This window comes from Rhipicephalus microplus, chromosome X (genome assembly GCF_043290135.1).
Source record: "Rhipicephalus microplus isolate Deutch F79 chromosome X, USDA_Rmic, whole genome shotgun sequence".
NCBI classification, from domain to species: Eukaryota; Metazoa; Arthropoda; class Arachnida; order Ixodida; family Ixodidae; genus Rhipicephalus; species Rhipicephalus microplus.
In genome coordinates, this window is record NC_134710.1 from 235,865,163 (window position 1) to 235,879,765 (window position 14,603).

Genomic DNA, 14,603 nt, shown 5'->3' on the forward strand with positions numbered 1-14,603 from the left:
TCGCTTTCGGGGTTATCGGCATCCCACCGCTGCCACCAGTTGTTGGGACTCCGGGTCCTGCCGGTCTCGTTTTCGGTAGCTGGCCCCGTCGCAGGATCCATCGTCCAACAATTCAGCGAGAAGAAGCGCCCGAACGAACAACAGAGATTTATTTACATGTGGAGAAGTGGTCAACTGACCCAAAGAGAGAAGAGTGAGTGATACAAAACGTCTTCGGCATTTTATAGCGCCACGTTGTTGACACTGGGCGCCTTGTCCGCATCGTCAGCCAATACGGTGTCCCCGGCACCTCGGCCACGAGGGAGGGGGAAACACCTCTCACAACACATGGAGTGGCACAACCCAACACGATGTCCATATATGGTCCCGGCGCCCCAAAATGTTACCAAACATGGTCACGAACGCACAGCAGACCCCGGAGCTCTCCCAGCGAGAGGAGGAGCCCGAATGGGGAGGTGGGGGTGGACGACACCATCGGTCAAGAACCGGTTCTCCCCCAAACTCGTCCTGCCCGGTTCCCGAGGGCCGGTCGTAACAATGGGTATGTATGTATGTATGTATGTATGTATGTATGTATGTATGTATGTATGTATGTATGTATGTATGTATGTATGTATGTATGTATTGTTATGGTTTTGCTCTGTCGCGGTGGTAGCGGTGGCGAAGAGCGGCGTGCCGTCGAGCGGACTTCGATGAAGCCTTAGCCCGAAGGTGAAACAGGGAGGCAATTCGTTTGGAAAACAGCAACAAAAGTAGCGTTTACTGTAGCAGGTTGTCGTTTTTACAGAGCCGGCCAGCACGACAACGTCGGCTGGGGCAAAATCTCCTAACATGGGGCCGGCTCGGCCTTAAATAGCGTCTTTGGTCCATTCTCTCAGACCAGTTCTCGGGCTCGGAGGGGGAGACGTAGCCATACCCGGAACTGCAAAGTGGTTCGGCGGAGGAAACGACGTTATCTCCGGACTGCACGGTTCTCCTGCACAGAAGGCGGCGCTGGGAGGGGGGGGGGGGAGACAGTTCGTCGAAACAGGGCTCGATCTTGTGAGGCGTGCTCCCGAACGAGGAACATGTCTGTGGAACAACAGTATGTATGTATCTATGTATGTATGCAGGCATGCATGCATGCATGTATGTATGTATGTATGTATGTATGTATGTATGTATGTATGTATGTATGTATGTATGCATGTATGCATGCATGCATGCATGTGGATATGAAGTGCTGGCTACGCCGAAGGGATGGACTGCCCTAGACCATGAGGAGCTTCGCCCCTAAAACGAGCCCTTCAAATTCCCCTTCTTTCGTTCAAACATGACAGAGGCATTCGCGAGCTGCTTCATTTCGCACGTGTGTTCTTGAAGCACCACGTTGTTTGTTACTATCGCAACGGCGTCATCCGTACTTTGGCAAGAATGGCCAAAATGGCATGCAAGCTTCCCGTGTGTGTAAGTTTCCAGCTTATTCCATTGGCCGTACCTTGCAATGCCAGTTGTTAGTGAGGTGCGGTAAGGTGACCTGCGAAGATCGAGCTTATAGGTGGGCGTACTTTTTAATTATTGTAAATTGAATCTTCCAAACTGAATAACTTCAGGCTGCGTGCCCCTATCACTGATGTTCTTGCTGCAACAATCTCTTCATTCAGCCTTCAGTCGATGCAGCCCGTAATTGAAAAATGGAAAATCATGATGTCTCCAAAGGCGGGAGGGGGGGGGGGGCTGTAGCCACGTCTTTTCCTTTAATGCCATTCGCGCTCTTCAGCTGCGTCTTGAATTTTTTTAATTCGTTTTTTTTTTTCATACCATTCAGGTAGCTAACCCCTCTAACCCGACCTGTTTAACATGCATTTGTTTGCTTGTTTCCTTGACATTATGGCTCATATACCCACTCAGGAATATGCGAAGAAAGCGTAGAGTACTTTTTCTGGAAGCATCAGAAGTATGTTTAAGAATAAATTTATATCAAAATATAACTAATCTAAGAAAAACCACAGAGAGAGTGAGAGAGAGAGAGAAAGAAAAGAAGGGGAAATAGAAAAGGTCATTTGAATGATTTAGACATTTCAGATTTTGACATGACCGCACAGCTGCGTTTACTTCACTTTTTGATGAGACACAATAGTACTTATTAAATTGAGGATTACAATGGGATACGTTTGGATTCCTGAATAAAACTGCAAACTGCATTGAAAGTATTCCTGTGGCAATGTCCTAAAACTGAGGCACCAAAGTGCCGTAAATCTAACACCTATCTTCACAAAGGCAATAACTGATGATGATGATATTTGGGGTTTAACGTCCCAAAACCACCATATGATTATGAGAGACACCGTAGTGGAGGGCTCAGGGAATTTTGACCACCCGGGGTTCTTTGACGTGCACCCACATCTGAGCACACGGACCTACAAGATTTCCGCCTCCATCGGAAATGCAGCCGCCGCAGCCGGGATTCGATCCCGTGACCTGTGGGTCAGCAGCCGAGTACCTTAGCCAATAGACCACCGCGGCGGGGCCAAAGGGAATAACTTGATTGATATGTGGGGTTTAACGGCACACTAAAGGCAACTATCAAGTCAACGTTGATTGTTAAGATAATGGTCCAGAAACCTCATAGTGTTACTTTTGTGTCAAAAAAGTGCTTATTTTGAAATAAAATCATGTTTTAGTGGCCCGCATTCGGTTAGCGCACTTCAAATTACCCACCTCAAGAAGCGGACTGGCTCACGTCACTGTTGCCGTGCACAACGTTGTTCGGCTTTACTGCGCGGTCGCCGACACCAGAAGACAGAACGAAAGCAGCGGAAGACACAGTAGCAACAAAGACCATTGATCGATTTCCTGCCATTGACTCCGAAATGACAGACCTGTTTTGGTTCAACTGCGCCCCGCTAGATGGCACGACCTGTCCAGTTTAACCACGCGAAAATTGAATTTTTGAACCACTCGCACCATGTACTCATAGTAACGTCCGCGTTTTTTTTTTTTCGTGAATCAAACAGAAACTAACAAGCTGCATTTTATGGCGTCTCATGATTCATGGAAGGTTCTTTATTTAGTGCAGCTAGATTGATTACTAGTGATTAATTGTAGGTGGTTCGTCTGACGTCATTGGTATCATTTTGAGAATGTCGTACTGAGGCACTTGTGTTCTTTCTTGTCCAATTACTTTAATTTATCGGCAAGTAGGGCACTGCTGTTAATAATATTGTCGTTCTAGATGTTATCATACATTGAGCTTTCATTCTGACGTAAATTATTATTTGACTTCAGTGTCCCTCTAACGTCCCAAAACCACCATACGATTAAGAGAGACGCCGTAGTGGAGGCCTCCGGAAATTTTGACGAACTAGGGTTCTTTAACGTGCACCCAAATCTGAATACATGGGCCTACAGCATGTTCACCTCCATCAAAAATGCAGCGGCCGCAGCCGGGATTCGATCCCGCTACCTGCGGGTCAGCAGCCGAGTACCTTATCTTCTAGACCACCGCGGCGGGGATAACTAGAAGCTTTTTTTAAGTATAAAGTACCAGCGACAAGATAAAAAATAATGATCAATTGTTTCTATTTCTCCACGGAATGCACAGGGGGGTGATCTCACCACACCAGCTCTGTGTCAATATATATTTGGAGGGGGAACACGGCACCGAAATCTAGTAATCAAAACTTCGAGCTTTCTAGACGGACTCTATTTATAACAGATATAAAAATCAATATTTAATATTCTTTTTTGTGTGTGTGCGAACAAAGCCATGTCACACTATTTATTTGAGTACAGCAGCCCGAAACTTTAGCGAGCTGCGTCAAGAATGTTTGGTTTTAGTTTTTCTTTTTGATGATACTGATGATATGTGGGATTTAACGTCTCAAAACCACCATATGATTATGAGAGACGCTTTTTATGATACTCATCACAGTGACACGCAATGGTAACAGGCGTAATCAATAAGCTATTAACATTAATGGTGGGCACTGAGACATAACTGAACATTTACAGCACGGGTGTAGCCACGGAGGTGGTTGGGTCGGTTGAACCCCACCCCCCAAAATTTTTCACCTTTATGTTTGCAGGTGTGTACTACATGCACGCGTACAAACGCACGCACGAACATACATAAACTATGGTTTAATCCTCCCTCCCCGAAAAAATTTCTGGCTACGCCCTTGATTTACAGAATGTACGTCGTCAGAATTGTGGGCTTTTCGAGTTATGTCAATGCAAGAGAGGAGCCCCGCTGCGGCAAACACTGTAAACGTTGCTGTTGGCGAGAACGAGCGTAACTGGCACACACCCGTTGTGAAGGAGTGACCACGAATACGCTCGTTTAAAAAAAATGTGAAAAATAAGCAGAAGTCGCAGATTCAGAATTGCGAAATAACACTGTAAAGCATAAGCGTTTTGTGTCGTAGCAAGAAATAATTTAAAACATTTTCAGCAATGCGCACAAATAAAAAAAAGACAAACCTCGTCTGACCGTCGACTGAAGAAGAGCCTGGAAACTGTGGCACGCATTCACGCTAGGGGATCCGCCAAGAACCTGGTAGCTCTAACGAAAGAGCTCGTGCCCTTTGCGTGAAGCCCTTCTTTGTCTTCCTCCTTACAACGACAGGCAGTAGTGCCATCACAAATCCTGCTGAACTAAAGCCGGGTAGCTTTGCCACTATGCGGAGCAAGAGGATATGATTATATCGTATAAAAGGTCTCAGGAAATTCTCACCATCTGGTGTCCTTAGCCTTTCGCCTCCATCGAAAGGAGGCGAGATGGTAGAGGCCCGTGTTCTGCGCGGGTCTCTAACCGTGGTCGGTACCAAACACGCGACCTCAGCAGTCGAGCACTAGCTGTAACCACCACACCAGCGCGGCAGACAAAGCTACGTTGAAGAGTGCAACGCGTGGTATGCAGTCTTTCCGCATACTGCTTGGTGTAATGGCAGTGCGAGGGATCTACGTATCTCTCTTTTCATTTCATAGGCAGTCTTGTAGGACGACCGAGGTTGTAAATTGGCGCCATATAGGCTGCATCCCTCAGCGGCGCATCCCATGCTCAAGCTAAGCGTCAGCGTCAAAGAGGCCACGGAGGTGATACAGACTACACTGAGTTTTTTTTTTTTTTTTTGTTCCAGGAAATATGGGATATCAAGGCAAACAACCTTCATAAGGTACCACTTTCTCATTACATGATTTTGTAATGTTTCGCTCATGCAAGCGCCGTATTCACGTTTACATATGGAGTAACATCAGTCATATGACGAACAATTATATGTACATGAGATTCCTTCTTCTATTGCCAGATACTCTACATTGAAAGAGTGGAAAAGAAAAAAAAGAGCATGATCGCTTGCCCTGGAGAAGTTGACGCGTGGAACTATATACTCTCTAAACAATAAACACCGGAGTAGTCCCCAAAACTGTATACATCACAGTAGATTTCTGCTGCACGACATACCCGCGCCTTATACGTCTCAAGCTACTATCAAAGTACCAGTAGTTCAACATAACTCTGTCAACGAATGTGGGGCATCAAAAAGCGCCTTTGCGTACAACAGACAAGCACCTCAGTACTATAGTGGTTGTGAAAGTGCGTATACTCTTGCGTTTTTTTTTTTTCTGCGTGAATCAAACATAAACGAACAGGCTGCATTTTATGGCGTCTCATGATCCATAAAAGGTTCTTTATTTAGTGCTACTACATGAAATTCTAGTATCCACATGCTGCCGTGTTGCTGCAACAATACCACTGCTCGCTGGACTGCAGTTGTATCGGTTAAATAATCTTATATTTGAAGCGACAAAATGCGTTTTTGCTTGTCACAGTTTTCAGCGTGAGTAGTTGCAACACTTTTGTATACTACAGCGACGTCAGGACACGACATGAGGCGTAAATTGCACGAACATTCAACTTGATTGCCATTGTTTTTTTTTTTGTTGCGATGCCTTTTTTTTATTGTCAAACCCCTTGCGAGAATTTAAAGCAAAAGCCAATGCGCCACATCATGGGCTGAAAATCGCTTGTCATTGATAAAAACGAAGATGTCCTTCGCCGTCAAAACCTTTCATGCATTGCGCAGCAGCAGCATGGTAGGCCACGGATCGATGTTGGCAAGCTTAGCACACATTTTTTGAAGCCACATTTCAAACAGTTCTCGGCTCGGCACGTAGTGAGGACTCGTCCGGCGAATGACTCCTCCGTTTGGTGAACCAGCCGCGTGGCTGCACTGTCCACCTAATCGGGAAACGCAGCGCTATATCCTGCACACACAGGTGACGCTTCTAACACTGCGCTCAGTGCGTGCAAGCTCTCCTAAGTCCCCGACTGTCCTTGCCCCAGCGCACTCTACGCCGGCCGGCATGGATCGCGCAGCATCCGGCGCATGCGCGGTCAGGCCAAGGCCTAAGCTGTCTTCCGCCAAAAATTGAGTGCAAACATCTGCAGGCGTGCTCTCTTCCAGATGCAGCCATGCTTCTTGTAGTGCTTCGTGTACTGCGCCACGTCCTGGAACATCCTTTCACAACGGTCGCATCTGTACAGTGTCTGACGACAGTGCTGGTGCCGATGTAGCATCAGGCCGGCGACAGTCAAGAATGTCTGGCTGCAGCGATGACACTCGAAAGGCCGGATGCCCTTGTGCATGCGGTCATGTACCACCGCGTCGTACGAGTCCACCAACGAGGCCAGGCACAGCGGGCACGCGATCTCCGCCGCGTTCGCATCGCCGCTCGCTTCGCCCTGCCGACTCACGCCTTGCCGCTCGTTCGCCAGTCTTCTGCAGGTCCGGCAGTGAATGGTGCTGTCGCCCCCGAGACGACCACGGAAACCAGCTGCCAGGTTCCGTTCCATTCTCTGCTCGATGTTCTGCGGCAAGTCCTAGCTGGCACCTCGCTCCTCAGGAGATTTCCGCTCAAAGGGGCGCTGGTAGACGCTGACCCTCTGTCAGTTCTGTTCCTTCTTCTTTTTTGGTTGTGAAGCTTGCAAACGGCGCCCTCTATTACGACGGAAAAGACAGAGAGTGCATCTGTGCCTGTGTCTCGGTCTTCCGAGCCTCATGGCGTATGCTTGTGTTCGTACTATTCTTGTCGAATTGGTGTGTGGTCTTCCCAAGCATCGCTTATGTTAGGAGCATGACAAGTCAGTATTAGGCACCGGCATGTATAAAAAATAACAACATACGTCCACGTTATCGAAGGTTTGATCTCGCGATAGATCATTTAAAATGCTACTATGAATTCAAACTGTTTGTAAAGCCCTTTTCATAACGAATTTATATTGTCACGGGATTGCAGCTATGACTATTGTGTGGTGTGTGAAGACGACGAAGACGTGTTTGGAAAAAACAACTGCCACCATATTGACTGCTGGACTATTGTTAATTCTATTGCGCTATTGGCCTAGCTCACCGACATTACGTGCGGCAGAAGTTAGTAAAATAGCATTACGTCACGTAATTGGTCTTCGCAAGCTTAGTTATCTCAATTGCGACACGACGACAGTGGCGTGGTGATGTTAATGACCTGACGACTCGGATGAATCATGCCACTGACGAGTGTAACATCACTACTACGGCATGACGCTGACGACGATGCGAAAGTGGCCATACCTGCTAATGCCCTCTCGCATAACTTGTACATCGCACGCGAGATCTGCACTATTTTGCTAGTCTGTTCGCCTCAATTCCAAGCGCCCCACATTGCGAAACTAAGGTGACTAGTTTGTTACTGGTTTTCTGAAACATGGCTTTCATACTGGCATTTATTTAGGATGGCACACAGCAAGAAACACGACAGAGCTTCAGCTGAACTTCGCTATGCAAAAATACATGAGCAACAGCTGAGTAACTGCGCAGGGACTACGAGATACTTTGCCATAGAGCTAGAACACGATAACAAATGTTTTTTTGCACTCTCCGGGCTCAGAAATGAGGAATATTTTGTATAAAGAAAAATATTCTTTCTTGAACAGTGCAATCGACGCAATACCCATTCAGCCTTCACTTTTATTTTATGCTGTAGGTTTCATACAGCTCTTTCTGCGTGCCTGCGTCTATGCGAATGCTGGGTGCGCAAGCACCTTTTACTGTGGGTCAGTTATGCATGACTCGTCGACACGAATGCCTGTATACACAGATGCGATATGCTCCCTCCAAACTGATCTTAACACATCAACCGGTTTGACCAAAGTATAGCACTTGCAACGGGAGAGTGAGATGTGGTAGGCCACTCTTGTGTGCAAGCGCGCGAGGAAGGCATGCGTTTTCGCACACGTTTTTGTTGCCTTGAAGTTTAACAACGAGTATCACAGATTACACTACATTTATTTCATTAAAAATATTGCGTACCATAAATTGTGCTCCGCAACATTTCCTCCTAAACAATCGCCCTGATATTGACAATTAAAAAAGATGAGCTCTTGCTCATTGGTCTTTTACTTTTAGCGGTTGAACGGCGTCCGCATCGACGCTTATTGTGTATGCTAAAGCAAGTGTCCTATCTTTATCGCATTTTCATTTAAGAAAAGAAAACTGTTTAGGAGAGAGGGCGTGCAAAGGCAGACGTGAGAGAGAAGTCGTCACAAACGCCGACTAGCAACTACAAAAGTGGTCTACGGCGGAAGGAAGGCACGAGAACTTATCTGCCCATGCGATAGGCGAACTTTTGAAAACGGCAGGCGTGATAGATGACTATTCAGACACTTCTTTATTCAAGTTAATAGATGGCTGGTTCTCACAGTTATCTCTCGCACGTGCCTGATTAATAGGTACGCCTATTGCATGGGCTTACCCAGACGAGTATTGCATGGGCTTACCCAGACGAGTTTCGTGTCTTCCCTATTTACTGCAGTAGAGCGCTTTTGCAGTTGCTCGCTAGTCGGCGCTTCTGGGTTTCCAGACTTATTTACCTACTGACTATCTTATGTCTCTGTTATCTTAAAAAAAAAGCCTTTATAGTCTAAAAACACAAACACCTATATATAATGCTGCCGTCGAAACGTGCCGCGCCAGTGAGAGGAAAAGAAAATATATCCCGATGAAGAGGAGGAAGGATAATATGGACGTTACCATTTTCACAGCCAGAGGTGGTTGGAGGATTCCAATAGGGTGAACTTGCTGGCTAGTTGGTTGAACATTTTCAAACAGGAAACAGCGCAGTAAAAACGAAGACGAAGCGAGGAACGAGCACGAAGCATTGTGTGTCGAGTTGTTTGTTTGTTTGTTTGTTTGTTTGTTTGTTTGTTTGTTTGTTTGTTTGTTTGTTTGTTTGTTTGTTTGTTTGTTTGTTTGTTTGTTTGTTTGTGGCCTGCCGACTCTGGTACATACCCACTCAGGGGGATTTTCTGAGAAAACGAGTTATAGCTCATAGGTGATAACTATACAGTTGTTTGCCAACCTATAACTAAAAATGTACAAAGATAAAAACCGAGAAAGCGTTCGGTACTTGCTTCATCTTCGTTTTTACACCGCTGTTTCCTAATTGAGATTGGAGGATCCCCCCCCCCCCCTCCCGAGTTGCTGTATATGTGGTGTGGTGGATAGAGTTACTGCCTATGCCACCTAAAGGTACCATATATTAACTTTACCCCCCCCCTCCCCCTACCCTCCTCCCTTAATTTTAAAATTTTGCGTGTACATACGTCTGTGCACACGTTGAAGGAGGTCGAATCCCTCATTTACACCCCAAATAAAGTGCTGGCTACGCCCCTAGGTGCTACGAATTAGTTAACTCATTTGTTAGCATGACCAAAATAAAAGAAAAGGTAATAAAGCTAACCAGTGCGGTTCAACTCGTTCTAACACGGGACTTGTCCCAAACACCCGCTCAGTACACTATAGCTTCCTGGTTTCCCTTCTTTTTTTACAGCGAAAGCTGTTATGAGATCACAGCTCGGGTCTCGCGTAGCGCCGTAGTTGTCCGCCACTGCCGCCACTGCTGTCCATAACCACATCGCACGACATTAGACAAAAAAAAAAAAACCTAGTACCAATTACACAGTGGGGCTCGAGCCCGGGTTTAATGGTTGCCAGCCCAGTTCTATACCACTAAGTTATGCAGGTGCTTGGGGCTTGTTGGCAAACTTGCCTTAAGCAGGCTTGATGTCGGGAAAGCAATCGCGTTAATAAGACCTATAAAGCGTTTTAAAAAAAGCGAAACAACAACCAGTCGTCACACAATACGAATAGCGTAACAAGTGGGTCGTCCGATGCTCCAACCCATTACAAAAGCTTGTTCTTGTTATACTATTAACTATGGTGCATACCTACTTCAGGCATAATTCCTCATCGTCGTCAGCCACTGCATGAACGATTGGCACAAAATTCCTTGCAAGTGTTTAGCGGATACCACGCTTCTCAGAAGAATGATGAACAATAGCATAGTGAATACCAGCCTACTACCCAAAATTTTTATTATTATTGCCGTAGTGGATATAAAGCAAGCGTGCTTGCAGCAGTTGCCCAATAAGTGTTTAGAAAACACTCTGTAAGGCCGCTCTTCTAGCTTTCGCTGAGACTTTGCTGCGCCTTCCGCGCAGGCCTGGCGTTGTTTTTTTTTTTTTTTACGCCTTTCTGTGAGCAATGTTATTCGTATCTTCGTACCGATATGGAAGGAAACTACAAGGTTTTACTGTAGCTTCGAACAGGGCTGCCACAACAATTCTTTTCTCGAGTTGCTCTAAACACGTGCTTACATTCTTTTGGTAGCAGCCACCAGTTACATGCCTCCTCTGCTACGACGAATGAAAAGCACGCTTATGAAAGACAGCATTATTCTACAGCATTAGACAGTATTAAAAATAACCGTGCAACGCATTTCGCTTTAACTGATAGTCCGAGAAATTAATGCGAAGGCGCCTTGCTTGCTTCACCCTTTACACGTGGCACACTGCAGCTGGGTGTTGCAATATACGTGATATACCTAGCAATTTAAGATTGGACAGGAGTGAAATCCTAACTGTAGTGGGTGTCACACGTCAGAGACTATTAATCACATCCTGTGCGTGTGCCCTCAATACGCGGCCGAAAGACAAACACCAAAGGGTCTCACAGATCGCCTATAGACGACTGCTGACCCTTTTCGGAAGAGAGTCTGTCGCGTGCTTGGGAGTGTGCTCACATTTCTAAGCAAGACATGTTTAGAGTCCCGTCTTTAAAGCACGTGCTAATATAGCTAATGTACAGAGACGTTTGTGTCTATCCTACCCCAAACGGGACAGTGTGTGCAGTGACTAATTGGGCTATGCCACAATCACCCCTCACCATGGCCTCCCCTGTCTTTCCCTTTTCCCCTTACCCCCACGAGGAGTAGAGGGCTAGAAACCCGCTTTCCAGGCCGACCTCTCCTCCTTCTCATTAAACGTCGTCTTCTTCTTACATGTGGCACGTATACGAGCGATTGGCCGTTAAACCGGCGGTTAATATGAGGTATAAAATATAAAATTTTCATGAAGGAAAATGATTATTCTATCGTCCATAGAACACACACACACACACACACACACACACACATTTATATATATATATATATATATATATATATATATATATATATATATATATATATATATATATATATATATATATATATATATATATATATAAGCATGAAGGAGATGTCACCTGACTAAAAATTAAAAGGAGAAATGTGGCACCAAAATTTTGTGAACGACTCTTCCACTTTGCAAGTGGTGCACCATTTATTATCCCAAGAAAAAGAAAGATGACTATATTCTTGAACTGGTAACCTCATTGTTATGTGATCTCGCGAAGGCGCCTGCATAACACGAGTGGCTTGTTGCATCTTCGAGCATTTCTTTCAACAAACTAGCGGGAATAAAACGAAATCGGCCCGCATAAGATGCGGTAAATTGGAGGTCATTCGTGCTGTAGTGTACGTGAAATGGGCTGCGCATTGTGACGATGACCCAAGGCATAGGCTTCCCTGAGACTATAGGCGCTATCAAGGTGTGCTGGTCATCCTGGGAGCTCCCGGCTCTTTGGGCATTAACAAGGAAACCCAGACGTCGTTATTTTCGTTCAGTAGAGTTGTTTTTTCGTCCGAGTGCGATACTATATAGTGCAAGGCTATCATGCACGTGCGCAATAATAGAAGCTAACAGGGAGTTTAAATAATTTTAAGCTACACTCTGAGGTCTTCGACGAGCATCTAAATATCTATAGGTATAGTTTTTCGCATTCTGTATTCCCAGCACATTTAACGCGGCCGTGGTCGAGCAATCGATCCCGATTAATCGTAGCGCGCAGTGCTATTGAGGCGAGCCGTCATACACCCGCCACAGGGGTCCCGAATTTGCGACGGAGGTGCAAACGCTCGATGCCCGTATACTTAGATATATATCCGCCCGTTCAAGAACTCCAGGTGGTCGAAATTTCGGGAGCTCTCCACTACGGCGACTCACAATCACATATCGTGGTTTTGGGACGTTAAACGACAACAATTACTATTATTATGATCGGCATATACTGTGTAATGTAGGTGCCTGTAAAACTTGCAGCAGTAAACTTTGAAAGTCATCTTACCAGTAATAACTAAATAAGCTAATCGATACTTCATAATGACATATACGACCGTGGTATAATGCATGCTGTAAGTAAGTTTGCGGGAAAGTTGAGTGGCGTCCATGGGACTGAGCCTGTTGACATGGCTTCTGCAGAACAGCGCGAAAATATACTCGTGTTGACCCATACAAACGCGCTGTTGGTAGTCAGTGCTTGGTGCTGTCTTCCTGTGTCTTAGTTTGTCGCGCTGTTTTGCCGTCATGAAAGTTTGAAATATACATTTCCACTCTACATTTACAGCCTTTCAGCAATTACAAGCTTAGTCATATGTAGGGCCTTTTAAAGAAGATAAGTGAGGGCGCAGTCAGGGAGGGATGTAGACCACTGGCAACTTTTGCCGCAAATTGTACCTCATGGGCAGAATACTCGTGGTAAGAAGCCAACATGGGCTCGCCTGTATCGCCGCTTCCTGGTGGCAGCGCTCACCGTTTCCACGGAGCGAGGAAAGTGCATTCATCTAAATTGCAATCAGGTGGACTGCGTCTGCCGTACGAGTGCTGTAAAGATTTTTTTTCCTTCCTCGACAGTAAGTGCTTGTGTGTGCAGAGTGGTTGGGGGGGGGGGGGGGGGGCAAGCACAACAATGCACAACACATTATGCAATATTCCTCTAACGACGCTTTTTTAAATCAATATGTTGCCTAATTTCAATGAACGGCATTTCTCGGCGATATGGTAAAAAAAAAAAGTCCATGTATGCCCAAAAAGCCCCTTTGGACACAATTTAGACAAAGCTCCCACTATATAAATGGAGAAAGCACAGGCACGATACAATCTATGCCACACGTAAGAAGAGAAAATTCATGCATGAAAAGTCCACAACACCACATGTGCACACGTATTAAAAGCTTATGCTGCAACTACTACGCAAACGCCACGCCAACTTTCAGCCTATTTCGTATCTTGAACAGCTCCAGTTAAGAGAGTTCCCGCTCAATTTGGTTGCTTTCTCCCCCCCCCCCCCCCTCTGTCTCTCTTTGCGTACATAGGTGTGTTGCTTGATAAAAAGACAGCCCTCTAATGTTCATTAGCGTTTAGCGAAAGTTGTGCCATTTGATCAAGCCATCATCTTTAAGTAAAATGGACAATGAAAGCAAGTGCCCGCGTGCATGCATGATTGAAGCGTTTGTGAAATCGAGATCATGTGATGGGTTAACACAATTGGTGCTGTGTTTATGGTAGTAAGCTCTGCAACGTGTCCATTTATCTAAGCGTTTATCGAAGACCAATTTACACTCTTTCTTATACTCCTATTCCACACACACGGTATATAAATTTAAAGTAATTGATAAAATGTTCATTTGTAAAACTTTGGCAATTAGTCTACTATGTCGAGGCAGCTCGTGGAAAGGTGGCGAGTGCACCCTCGTCCTCCCCCTGTATGGATGGATGGATTAATATGGATGTACCTTTCGGATAGGCGGCTAACGTCACCTATCCGTAATACTTGGTGAATCAAAAACTAGATTTATCTTTTTTTTCTTTTAAATAGTGAAGTTGAAGACTGCATGGTACTTCGCAGTGAAGGATTTAATTTTCACTCGTGCCTTGATTTTAGCCACCAATCAGATAATCTCGTTCTAGTTATTTCTACCCGCTTGAAGTCTATTTTGCTCTCCCTGTCCCCAAACCCCAGTGCTTTCAAAAACTCTGCGCCATCATCCTGAACTATAGGGTAGCGCCCTTTACAGAACATTATGAGGTGTTTGACAGTTTCTTCCTCCTTTCCACACTCACTGCATATTGTGTCTACCCCTTCGTATTTTGCCCGATAAGTCATGCTTCGCAATACTCCCGTCCTGGCCTCAAACAGTAGGGAACTACCCCAATTATTATCATAGATCCTTTCCTTGGCGATTTCCGGCTTAAAAGTTCAATAGTTCTCTAGTGCGGATTTCTTAATCATGCCAATTCTCCACATGTTGGTCTGCGTTTCCTTGGTTAACGTCGCAAATTAACGTGTCTCGTCCGCTTTCTTTCTCAGATGGCAGTTCCAGATTGCGTGTGGCTAAACCTATTAGGGAGAAAGCGTCAGGCTTAC